Genomic DNA, 14,351 nt, shown 5'->3' on the forward strand with positions numbered 1-14,351 from the left:
GAACAAGGGAACTGTTAGAAGACTGGACATAAATATTTAATTGTGCAAGTGGAAACAAAAAGATTTATATACTTTTTCATACCTAATTTTACTTAAAATCATGCTTTTTCGATAGAATTTTTGTCATAAAATAATTAATTTTTATAAAATAATTAAATTGTATTAAAAATTTGAACATGTTAATTTTTTTTCAATTTTTCAATTATTTTTAGTGAATTTTGATTATTTTTGACAGGTTCGTACAAAGGGCAAAAATTGACCCGGCAAACACCGTTAGAAGAACAAAACCGAGAAGCAATTCGAACTAACAAGGCAAAATAATTTCCAACCTAAGACGGTCCAAATATGTGTATTAATTCATAATATAATTAATTTTAATTTATTCACAATTTAATTTGGGCTAAATTAATTAATTTTAATTAATTATGGAAAAAAGGCCTAGTTGAACTGCACCAGTTGAACCAAATTGAGCGAACTGAACCAGCCGCCAATTGGGCAGCCTAGAACCGTTCAAATGCTGACCCAAATCAGCATTTTTAGCTGATTAAATGAGCTGCAAAAATTCCCTTGGAAGACTTCCAAATTGCATTCAAACCTCACCTTAAATTAAGGCTTTACGGATTTGCCTCAGGCTAATTTTAGCAAAGTTGAAAGTCTCAACTTTTCCATGTAGGATGGCCGGCCATGAGGGGGCTCTTTGGCTGATGAAATTTGATATTTTTAGCAGTCATACTCAGTTATTTAAACCCCCCTTTGCTGCCCATTCAAATCATCCCTCATTCACATCTCTTCTCTCACAACTCTTCTCTCATCTCTCACTTTTTTCTCTCATTTTCCTATTCAAAGTTCCTTGCTCTTGTGACGATTTCTCCTCTTGGGAAAGGGGTCTTCTTCAGCCATTTTGGAGTAGCAATTGAGTGTTCATAGCAGCCTTGACAGGCGAGGACAACAAAGAAGGAAGAACGAAGCAACCTAGTCAAGCCACGGAAAACCATCGAATTTGATTCTTGTTCCTTATCTCTTTAATTTTTGTTGTTTTTATGATGAACATATCTATGAATATTTATGCTACTGGAATGGTTAATTTAATCATCTTATCTTGAATTTAATTCGTGTTGGGTTGATTGCATTCCGTCCTCTTGATTTGTTAAATTTATATTTATGTTGTTATAGGTTGCGGTAAAAAGTTTGATTAAGTAAAACCATGATTAAGTTATTCTTGCATTACGATTGTAAGATAACTAAAGAATTAATTATTTAAACGCATTGAAATTGTAATTAATGGACAAGGTACTTAATCAGTGCATGTTTAATTCTTCTAAGGTAGCTGAAGATTAGATTAGCATTGTATTTGGCGATACATATGCCTTGCATAACTTGCAAGATTATTGTGATTAAATTGTTTCAAGGTAAGGATACTTTGTTACCTCACATAGTCTTTTATATGCTTATTAGGTTGAATTAATCATTTGAATCGATATAGAAATATGCGAGAGATTTTTCAATCTAATAAGTATGTATTTACAATAACATGTTTATCTTTATAAATCTGTTTAATCGGTCAAATTGACATAGGAATATGTACAAGAGATGAATGGATTTTGATTTGTAAATATGTTCATAAGTTAGCAAATTACCAAGTTGCCGTGATTTATTAGTAATGAGTATAAGCATAAGTTTAATGATTCTAAGGTAAGGAAATGTAATTAATCCAACACAATTATATCATCTTGATTAAAATCACTTTTGAAGTCGTGCATTAGAACTTTATTTTATTTTATTTTATTTTACTTTGTTTTATAGTTTTTAATCATTTCCCAAATCCAAATATTTTTCTTTCACCAAAGTGTTTAAACTTGCTCTCATAAATAATTCTTTTACAGTCCCTGTGGGTACGATAACTTAACATTTACTTGTCACTTTATTACTCGTTGCGATTGTGTATACTTGCTCATTTTTGTCGTTCCAGCAAGGAAGTGACATAAATGAGTTCAAGCCTTGGCTTATGCAAAATTTTTATTTTAAGTGAATAAAATCCTTGGATCTAGATAGCAGGTTCTTAAATTATTGTGGTTAAAATATGATACAAATGAGTTGTTGGTCTAGTGGTAAGGGGCGTGTGGAGTGTACATGGGGTCTAAGGTTCGAGTGGTGGCGCATCAAAAAGGGAGTATTTATTTTGCTGCCTAATTCGTGTGGGTGGTAGAGTTGGATTGGAATACTGCTAAATGGAGTTTGAACTGATCATAGATAGAATTGAGGTGGGATATTTGGAGAGATTTAAGGAGAGAATATTGGGATTTAGGGAGGTTATTGTTGTGGAGAGCTATATATCCATCTCATTTGTTCTTTGTTGTCGATGGGGAGATCAGCGAGGTGATTGGCACATTGTCTGGGTGATGATCATTGATTTCTTGAATAAGAGTGTTCCGAACGAAAGGAATCTGTGACCACACGAGCGTGCGATCGCTCGTGTGGTAAGCCAAACCCACGAACCATGGGCGATATACCGTAGAGGCCTCCATGAGCATTTCCATGGGTTTACGCCGTTATGGGCCACGTTGGGCTGAAATGGGCCGTGTGGGCTTAATGGGCATGTGGGGCAGATGAAATCCACTATTTGTGATTCTGGACTGGGCTATGTAGAACCCATAGTCGTGGCAAAATCTGGGCTAAACAGGCTGCACGAGCGTGTGGGCCCACTTGGGCCAAGTATTGGGCCTTTGGCCCATTTACACTGTTATGACCATTTAGGTTACCTAGTCGCTCGAGGCAACTGCAGACCTTTTGAGAGGTAAATAAATCATCAAAATACCCCTATAGGGTAAAATGACCGAAATACCCCTATAGGGTAAAATAACTAAAATACCCCCATAGGGTAAAATGACTGAAATACCCCCATAGGATAAAATAACTGAAATACCCTAGAAAGGTAAAATGACCAAAATACCCTCGAAGGGTAAAATGACTGAAATACCCTAAAAGGGTAAAATGACTGAAATACCCTTGAAGGGTAAAATGACCGAAATACCCTCGAAGGGTAAATTGACCGAAATACCCCCAAAGGAATGATTGAAATACCCTCAAAGGGTAAAATGACCGAAATACCCCTATAGTGTAAAATGATTTTTATACCTCTAGGAGATGAAATGACTGTTATGGCCTTATGATATGTATGATTATGATTGAGCATGACATTTTGCATACACGTACGATATTATGTCACGACATGTTGCATGGGGTTGTTTTGTTATATTTGGAGGCAATGTACTGTACTGATAAGGTCGCACGGGTCGCCCAAGACGATTGTGGACCTACTGGTGGCTTTGCCAAGTATACTATTACTGACAGCTTTCCTGCAATTCTATTATTGGCAGTTTTACTGCGATATTGGTGTGTTGGCTGGGTGGGTCGATTTTATCTCCAGATGGAGTGTTGTGTTGGCTAGATTGGGATGAGTTGCATTTTCTGTACTATAAAGTTACTGTATTGACTGATAGGGGATTACACACTGAGTTTTGTAAACTCACCCTCTCCTTTTAACTGTGCAGGTAATTCTCAGTCTTAGGCGATTCGGTGCTGCGAGGGACTCGGAGGTGGCCACACAAGTGCATCAGCTTTCGTTTTTAGCTTTTGATTTATAAGTAACTGAATTTGGGTATTTTTGTGTAAAAAGGCCTCTACTTTCGCAATAAATGAGATTTTGGAAAATTTATAACGTTTTAAAAGTGATTAACTGTTGATGATGCACGCTTGGAAATGAACAACCCGTTTTGGAATCACCGTTTAATAACAAAATGATTAATTGATTTTAAGGATTTCAACGACAACAAGTTTTACGCTAAACACCTCAATGTGACACCGCCAGATTCGACCATAACTCCTAGGTCGGGTTTGGGGTGTTACAAGCGGCAATGGGCCTTTCCAAGTACTCAAATGGATCAATGAAAATGCCTATCAAATAGATCTTCCCGGTGAGTACAATGTAAGTTCTACTTTTGATATTTTTGACTTATCTCTCTTTGATGTTTAAGATTCGAGGACGAATCTTTTTGAGGAAGAAGGGAATGATACGAATTGCAAAGCCCAAAATCAAACTCATGAACATGATGGGCTCAAATTTCCTTTTGAGGTTGAAGGCCAAGCAAATCCAAGCAAGGCTGAACGAGAAAATGAAGATTCACTTTCTTGTTTTCAAGAAAACCAAGAAACTAAATATTGGTCCAATTTTGTTGTTTCAAACAATTTCAAGAATCAAGAAAATCAATATTTCAAATCTTGGAAATCTTGGTCCAAGAAATTGAATCTTGCAGCCACTGAGCATTGGATTTCATGTATGAGCTTGAACGGGCCAATTTCGAAAGCAAACGGATCACAGACCAAGTTATTGAAAAAAATGGCCCATTAAGATGTCTACAAGCCTATCCTGAAGTTTGGAAAGTAATTTAATTGAATATCAAGTCAAATTATCAAAGTGGCTGAAATTGTAAAATATTTAAACTATAGGTCCAATTTTATTTGAATATGTGGATCATCATGTAAGGATTCAACCCAAGGAGCCCATTTAATTCATTTGGCAGAATTCCCATTAAAGGTTGACACTTAGAATTATTTTATTTTTTTCTTTGATGAGTTGTCATGCTAGTTATTCCATTAGCGTTAGGAAAACATATTTTTGGGGCATATAAGTAGCATGGACGTCCACCCCTATAGATGAACAATTAATTTATTGTTTCTTGTTTATTTTAATTTAGTTCTTGTTGTTTTGGCTTATTGATTTTATTGATTTTTGTTCTAGGTAAAAATTGCTTGAAAAGAGACATTCTCCTATCTTGTTCCATTAAGAAACACATAAAAATTAGGAGTTTTAATCTTTTCTTATTGTTTCAAACATTCTTGCACAAAACAGTTTGCTTTTGTCTTTAAAATCACTTCTAACAAATTTGTTTTGTGTTTTGTTTTTCCAGATCTGGTTGGGGCATTTTGTTGAGGTCTAAGGATGATTTCTTTCCATCCAAGAAACCCTAATTTTTTCTCTATTGGACTCTTTTCCATTCGGTTCATCTTTCTTTTGTTTTAATTTCATTTAACTCTCCTTTGTGACAACTAATCTGTTTCCATTATTTCTCTTTTTAGTTTACACTCGTCTAAAGATCTAGGTTAAATCCGCAACTTAGACAAGCTACAGTCCTATTCTACACGCATGTCGTATCATTCTTTATCAGGAGGTATTTTCTCTTTAACCTATCTTAAACACTTAACTCAACTCAAGTCTTTATTGGAACTTGTTAAATGTCACATCAGTCATTGGGTGTCATTATCCAATTTTACAGTTTCTAAGAAAACTAATCGAGTAACTACCATTGGTCCTTAACTATCTTGGTTCTCATTTGGTTATTTCTTGACTATTATTCTTCCATCTTGACTGGCTCAAAGCCAATCTTATAGGATACTCTACACTGCTAATGTAAACTCGCATCATAGAGGTCGTTTCCCTTACCTATAATAGAGTCCTCCCACTCCATGTGCCATTAAAGCTTTTGGGCGAATCCTTCCTAGCCAATCACAGTTCTTAATCACTATGTGCCATCCTAGTGCTCGCCAATGTCAAGGCGTCACATGCAGGCTCAAAGGGTTTTTATGCTTTGTCTAGTTCTAACACTATACCTATTCAAAACTTATCTCATTTGCATTATTTACCTAAACAGTATCTAGACATTAAAGCTTCGTCGAGTGGGGTGTTACACATCTTGTGTCCGTTCTTGTCAAAATCAACTCATTTTCGTCATTCGTAATCATAGTAATTTCATTCTATTCAAGTCTACGCTCAACAGTGTTTACCCAATGACTGTAGGAATCGGGATAAATGACTCAGCATCTAACCATTGAAACTTGAATTTTCCTGGATCAAATACCAAAGATTGGGTCAATCCCCTCCGTCCTTCATTTAATTCCAATTTAGGTGGCTTTTCAACGGATGCTTTTGGTGCCTTGAATCCTTTTGATAGAAATTCTAATGAATCAAACTTATCTTTGGAAATGACTTCCTTCAAATCTGCTTCTAACAAAATCAAACATTTGTTGTATTCATCGTCATTCGTTGGATCACTTAATAACATGCATTCTAATTCTAGAGGGGACTAGTGATTCCATCTTGGAAACAATAGAGCATTCTTTAATCTCATCAGGGGATTTAATAGCATTGAAGACATTAAAAGTAACTACGTCATCGTGAACCCTCATACTAAGTTTACCCTTTTTGTAAATCAATCAGCATTTTTTCGGTTGCTAAGAATGGTCTCCCCAGAATGACAGGAACTTTTTTATCAGCCTCAAAATCCAACATAATGAAGTTAGTAGGAAAGATAATTTTTTCTACACGTACTAGTATGTCCTCAATTTTTCTTTCAAGATGTACCAATGACCTATTCGCCAATTGGAGTGTAATCGTTGTCGAAGCATCTACTACCATCCTTATGTGCGTGTTAAAGCCATTGTAGAATGTCTTTAGTTGGATGCAATGCAAAATTTTGTGATTTGGGCATTTTTCCAGTAATTCTTTTAATATTTCCCATGCCTCATATAAGGATTCATCATCCATTTGCTGCAAGGTAGTGATCTCAATTCACATCTTAGCATTCCTACTAGGTGGAAAGCACTTCATTAGGAAGTATTCTACCAATTGTTGGTATGTAGAAATCAAACCTGGTGGCAATGAATTTAGCCAAGCTCTTGCACTATCCCTTAGTGAATATGGTTAACAATTTCAAAATTAGAGCATATTCAGTATATCCTTTTAAAACAAAATAATTCATTTGAGATTGACTAGAACATAATGTATTAATTATCACTTTTTTTCTTTGGATAATAATGTATTAGCTATTCTGGAGCCTTGAATTAGTCTTGTACTATGAAATATTAACATGTTTCTTTACTACATTAAACATAGTGTAACAATATTTTAGCTCTTCAGAGTTTTAAATTAATTTTGTAACAATCAAGATTGGTTCGTCATTACAAAACAAGAAAAATGTTTTTGTCCTTAAGGATAGTATGCACTATTGTATTGTCTATGAACATATATTTCCTTCCTTTTAATATATATTAATTGAATAATAAATTTTTCAAGTGTCGAGAGGTACATAACCAATGACTTTTCATAAATTGTCTCTCTTCTTTGAAGGGTTATATTAAGAACTCTTTTTGCTCTATTATTGATCTTTATATCGCCACTTCTAGTGGTGAGAAGAATTATTACTCGTAAGAAATCTAATAGTTAAGTAATTAGTGTCACAATCTGATAAAAGGATGCAATTCATACTTAATGTTTAGCCATATGATAGGTATGTAATTAATGGTCTTTCATACCAAATCGATTACATAAGCTGTCTCCACTCCTTTAGAAATTCTTGTTTTTCTCTTATCTTCATTTTTCCACTTCTGGTGGTGAGAAAAATAATTATAACCATACCTTTTGACTATTATTATAATACAACTTATTGTAATACCCCATACCTGACTCGATCGTTGGGTGTGGAGTATAGGATGTTACACTCCAATTTAAAAATTTAAATTAGACTTTCAAATTTTTTATCCGTAGTTAATAAAAGAATGAAGACATGAATATATCCGAAAATACTACTAATAGATTTCTGAATTTACAAGAATCTATGTTCATAATAAAACTTTGATTTAATATATGACAATTTCACCAAGTAAACATGAAAAAATAATCACTTAGTACTAAAACAATTTGTATTCTGACCAGTTAATTTCATTTACAATTATGACCCTGAGACTCTGCCTCTAGGTTGCCCCGTTGTATGCATATTACAACTAAGAAACAAAATTTGCTGATACACGATGATCTCTGGCTTGGTCCCTTTTTGAATTTCCAAAATTCCCTATTTACCTTCAACGCATAATTACACAAATAAATTTTAGAAAACTTAATGAGTCTTCATACCTTACTAACATAACGCTAATACGAATGCATATCTTGGCTGGAACTCCACAATTTTATTGCCCATATTAGGACTGTATGTCATCCTTTTTGTTAAAGTAGATGATTCCTTGGCGGTTTCCTTTCTAATTATTTTTATTAATTATCTTCATGGCTCCTCATGCATTTACCTCTTCGATAATTAAATCCTCGTAGATTCTTACTTGTGGACTGTAAGAGATGCTCCTTGAACAATTCCCATGATATGCCTTGCCCCAATAACTACAAATATTCACATAAGACCATTCTTGGAGAATAGTCTCTATTGTGGACTATTAATAGCGATTTGTGGAATCATACTTATGATACAATCATGGTGGACTACCATATCTTTCATATAAGCAAATAGCTTGCACAATATTTCGGACACTATACTTACTTAGATAAACAGTTTCTTCATTTCAGAGGTATAGGAGAATACCCTTGTATTGTCCCTAGAAAGATACTGACAGACAATCATATATAATATGACTTCCCTACAATTTTCCTGTATAGTGGGATTAAATGTAGATGTGCTACTAGCACGCAGACTCATTCTTGCAGGAATTGCAACTCTCACCAAGGTGAATTCCATAACTACAGTAGATGCAAAAATATGAGAATAAGCAGGTAGACCATCATAACTTGTATCTTTCTCAATTTATTTGCTAGCACAAGCACAATGGTCTTCTCAAAATAATAGATCACCTTTTTGCGGACTCATGTAAATAGACATAGGGTGGAATCATGTTTACAAGATAGTTCTAGCTAACTTTCCTCATAACAATTGTCTCGGCAAACTTCTCCATTTTAGATAGTCTTCACAGACTTCCACAAAAGATAGTCCTCACAAACTTCCCCCAAAGATAGTCCTGACAGACTTTCTACAGAAGATAATACTGATGGTTTTTCTACCAAAGATAGTCCTAATGGACTTCTACAAAAGACAGTCCTGATGGACTTCCTACATTTTAGATAGTCCTTATGTACTTCCACATATACAGTATTCACATGGCCATGGTCTTCCATTCATCCCACTAAGGGCTCTTATACGTCCCATATAAAGGTCTCTCTTACACTAGTGTGCATTGTTCTTCGTATCATTTCAAATCTCCTTTTATGGCTTAGTCCAACCAAACCTCCCCCAAAAACACATGCATAAAATGCATATGCAACCCATGCATGACCATCCGAATCTCCGTAAAGCCACATAAATAGAATGCATATCATACACATATTCTGCAAATAAAGACTATTAAACATACGAAATATATCTCGCGAAACATTTCAGTGATATATCTTAATAATACTTACTATCAGCCAAATCATATCACTTTAATATGCAATAATGCATTACACCAAACACTTCATTTACTCAACATAATTAGCTTACAACCTCCATACATCATTACTTTACCATAATATTTTCATAGTTCAACTATAGAATAATTCATCATTCATATAACTCTAAAGTAAGCCTATTCTACTCACAAAACAGAACCAAACATCCATTTACTAGTTGAGTTTTAGATCTCACCTAGAAGTTGATGCCAAATCCATCCACTAAGCTTTTTCCTTTGCTACCCATGCCTCTAGCAGCTTGATCAATACTACACAACAACCAATTCAGACTCTCCAACTGTCAAAAGAATCATAATTTACTTGCATGTAAAAACCATTTAAGAAACTATTCATAACTTCAACCCAAAAAGAAAAAAAACAAATTTGATGGTTAACTGAATTTTTTTTAACTTTCTTTCCTTTCCTTAAACTTGTGCATATAGAAATATTAAGAAACTTACCAGCTTGATAAATCATTTGTTATTTGTGCACAATGTTTAGCTTCTTTCCTCTATGCAGACTGCTCTTTCATCTTTCTTCCATGCAACCCCAACCAGTGAAGATAATAAAGAAAGAAAAAAGAAAGAAAATGACAATCCTAAAGGGTTATATCTCTCTTTTTTATAGTACCCCCTCACTTCCTTCACCGATCTTTGTTTCAATAGCCAAATGAACAAGTTTTGAATCGTCATGTCTCTCAAAGACTTATGTCTAGTTCATATCCAACCGAATGATGGTTGAATTCCAAATTTTCCACAACCAGCCCGTTACTTGTTCTTATTTGCAAAAAGAACTCGCCAAATTAGAGAACCTTTCAATTTAGTATGCCAAACTCTTTTTCTACTTAAGACCTTACAATCAGGGTTTAAGACCTACAACATCCACGTCCAAGATTATATCTTATATATTACTGCATTCACTTCAAGGAATGGAGCAAATCCAGTAGTATGGGCTTTATTGTTTTCATCAATACCTCGTTATTTTGTTCATTCACAAGTGATACGAGTCTCAAGGCCCAATTTCAAGCCCATGAACACGATGTTCTTAGTTTCCCTCATGGCCCAATCACAAGATCCAAATCCAAGTAGTTGAAGTCAAAATTAAACTTATTCATTCAAGACTTTATCATAAAGAAATTTTGAGAATAAGAGTTAAAGCTTCAAGACAATGGACTTTGGAGTTCAATACGAATGAAGGATTAATAAGAAGGAAAATTTTTTTTCGTGGAATTAAAATATTAATCCATGATGACAAGCCCATGTGGAAGATGTTAAGAAGCTTAGGTGTTACACTTCAAGGACTCCAATCAAGCCCACACGCTTAGTAATGTTATATTAAGTAAACTTGCAATGCATTTGTCGAATGGATCCAAGCATTTTTTGGAGAATATGTCAGCATATCGATTGAAGATTTATTTCTTACCTTTGTAATGCACTTTGAACCATTCGATTTCGAGTTTGGGATGTCAAGTTATGACCATTGTAGTGAAGACTGCGCAAGTAGAATTTTTTGTGGACTTAAAATATCAATCCATGATAACAAGCCCATGTGAAAGATGTTAATAAGCTTAGGTGTTACACTTCAAGGACCCCAATCAAGCCCAAACACTTAGCCATGTATATTTAGTCAACTTGTGGTGTAGTTTTGGAAGGGATCCAAGCATTTTTAGGACAATATGTCTGCATATCGATTGAAGATTTATTTTTTACCTTCGCAATGCACTCTGAACCACTCCATTTTGAATTTGGGATCTCAAGTTATGACCATTTTAGTGAAGACTGCGTGAGTAGAATTTTTCGTGGACTTCAAATATCAATCCATGATGACAATTTCATTTGGAAGATGTTAATAAGCTTAGGCATTACACATCAAGGACCCTAATCAATCCCACACGCTTAGTCATATTATATTCAGTCGACTTGCAGTGCATTTGTGGAATGGATCCAAGCACTTTTGGGACAATATGTCTGCACATCAATTGAAGATCTGTTTCATACCTTCGTAATGCACCTTAAACCACTCACTTTTGCTTTTGGGATCTCAAGTTATGACCACTTTAGTGAAGACTACATGAGTAGAATTTTTAGACGAGATTATTACGAAAATTACTAGTTTCAGGCTTTTAATTCGAGTTTAAATCATAATGGGTTCAAATTTTTAGCTTAATTTTTATTATATATGAGTCCAAATTTTATTATTTTTAATTTTTAAATCATAATGGCTTTTAATTTTTAGCTTAAGTTTGATTATTTTATTATTTATTTATACCAAATTTTGGATTTTTTAAGTATTTTAAGTTATTTAAGAGACTTATGTCAACAAGAAAGTTTTGTTTAAAACTAGTTGTTTAGGTTAATTAGAGTTTCAGTATGCTTGAGAGTTTTTTAAAAAAAATTTACTTAGATAGCCTATATAAAGGCCTCTTCATTTTACACAATTCAATCAATTCCATACTTACGAATTTTATCAACCAGAGGTCTTTTTATACATACCATTTTTGAACCTTGAGGAATAGGGGGATTTGGTTGGGTACAGGAGAGGGTGGAGGTCGTTGAGCCATCAAATTTGTTCGAATTAATTCGGAGAACCATCCAGACATCAGAAGGAAGAAGGCTTCTCGTGCCTCACTCTCTCGGCCCTCAGAAACGGGGCCACTACTAGCATCCCCTTGAACAAAGGCTTGAACACTACTCTCAAATTCATCGGAACAAGCTCAGTTGGACGACGTCTTTTATCCATATGAAAAACATAATCAATTAAAATCATGATAAGTATTTCTAAACTCTGTACATGCTATGTTCAGTCTGAATCGACTAAACTGTAGCTTTGATACCATTAAAATTAACACCCCAAACTCGTCCCCGCCATCGAATTAGGGTTACAGAGCATTACCGCACTAACAACTTAATATAATCATAGTAAAAATACACTTTAAATCAACATAAACAATTATTTAAATTTATATCAATTAATATAATCAATTAAATCAAAACGTTTAACTTCAAAACAAAAACAATTATTTAACTTTATATCAACATCTAACAACTTAATATAATCATAGTAAAAATACACTTTTGGACCTTAAACCGAGCCTTCGGAGCCCTAAAATTAAATTGGGAACAATAAGGATTAAATTTGAAACAAAATAGAAAATTTTGGAAAAAAATGAAAATTTGGGAAATAGGGATCACACTGCCGTCTCGCAGGCTGTGTGCCAGAGCGTACTACATACTGACTTGATACACACGGTCATGTCACAATCCATGTTTCAGACCATGTGAATCTTGCACCTAAAATAATAATGACACACGATCGTGTGGGGTGGCTGTGTGTGACACACAGCCGTGTGACAGACCGTGTCCCTCGCCATGTGCAGCATAAGTTGCCCCTAAAACAAGCCATTTCATAACAAATTCTTGCAAACCAAGACACAAAATTTCCACAAACATTCACATGACCAAAACAAAATTAAAACATACCATTTCCATCAACCTATAAGGCTAACCAATCTACCAACAAAAGGTACCACAATTTCAAATCAAACGTAATCCCATTCGACATTACAAGATCATTCAATAAACTTAGACCAAACAAACCAACAACCAATTCAAAAGCACACCAGTCAACCATAACTATTCTAATGTAAGATAGGACATGCACAAATGCAACTTTATCTATTTACATCATCATTTAAAACTTCAAAAAAAGAATTAAAATATACTTAAACTTGGCATAACTCAAAACATACCAAACGACCACATTAACATCACGCCCTATTACACTTAAACCCCTCATTTATAACCATTAGCCAAAATAACCAAAAACTACCAAAAAGATCGATAGATAGTGTGATAGAGCTCTGACAAGATTCCAACCAATCGAAATTTTTCGATGATCTAAAAGATGGAGAAAAAGAACTATGTAAGCAACTAGTGTTTAGTAAGCTCATATAAGAGAAACTCAAACTTACTAAACATAAAATGATAAAACATTCAACATTGCTCATTAAATCACATGGATATTATGCTTTCCTATCCACAATAATTCACATGGTTAGTAGATAAACTTTAAAATATATCATCTATAAAACATGGCACATATCATGAAATGAACTCCATTTACATACCATCCATCACATGTTTAATTGGTTACATTTTCAATCCATTTTCACATACCATACTTTCCATTTCACATGTTCATTAACATAAACTAGTTCATATACATACCTTTCCATTAAACCTTAATTACCCATTGGACCATATACAATAACATTGGATACGTGGGAATGCCCACACAAAGTATCCCTTTTCATATAACTGTAACCATCATCTATAAGGCTCACACGAGCTGTGAAATGGGTCTGGTCACATGAGTTGTGGGTTAGGATGTTAGCTACACGATGTTGCTCACACGAGCTGTGGAGAATCCGCAACAAATGAAGGACCTCAGCCATCGGTAGGACATTCAGGACCAGCAGCTAAAACCGTATAACCCCTAATGACATGTCATTTATATCCTAAGAATTCTTAAAGTTCAAATGGGACACTTTTATATATCAATCCTTTAACTTCTTCCCTTTATATGATTTCAATTATATATATCCATATAACTCACATTTTTCACAAATATCCATCAATTGAATAAACATACAACTCTACTAACCTCTCAAGTGAGTAATTCGTACGTACAAGAATAAAATGTGTGGACTTAGTCAATCGATCAAAAATAACCCAAATGTCATCTTTCTTTTTCGGATATAACGACAAACCTGGTACAAAATCCATGGTAACTCGTTCCCATTTTCACTCTGGAATCATAATATGCTATAGCAATCTTAACGGTACCTGATGCTCGACTTTAACTTGTTGAAAAATCAGACATTTCGACACAAATTTTGAAATGTCACGTTTTATACCTGGCCACCAGTACATTTGTTTCAAATAACCCTACATTTTATTACTACCAGGATGAATCTAACAACTATTGTTATGAGCTTCCTAAAGAATCTTCTGTTTAACATTAGAATTAC

The 14,351-nt window shown here is 34.4% G+C and overlaps 1 non-coding gene across 1 annotated transcript; it reads left to right on the forward strand.

Moving 5' to 3' along the window:
• The first annotated feature begins 6,527 nt into the window (after positions 1–6,527).
• LOC128040714 (small nucleolar RNA R71) lies at positions 6,528–6,633 on the forward strand. Its single transcript, XR_008195520.1, has one exon. It is a non-coding gene; the product is annotated as a small nucleolar RNA R71 (small nucleolar RNA).
• Positions 6,634–14,351: the final 7,718 nt, after the last annotated feature.

Source organism: Gossypium raimondii, chromosome 4, assembly GCF_025698545.1.
Source record: "Gossypium raimondii isolate GPD5lz chromosome 4, ASM2569854v1, whole genome shotgun sequence".
Taxonomy (NCBI): Eukaryota; Viridiplantae; Streptophyta; class Magnoliopsida; order Malvales; family Malvaceae; genus Gossypium; species Gossypium raimondii.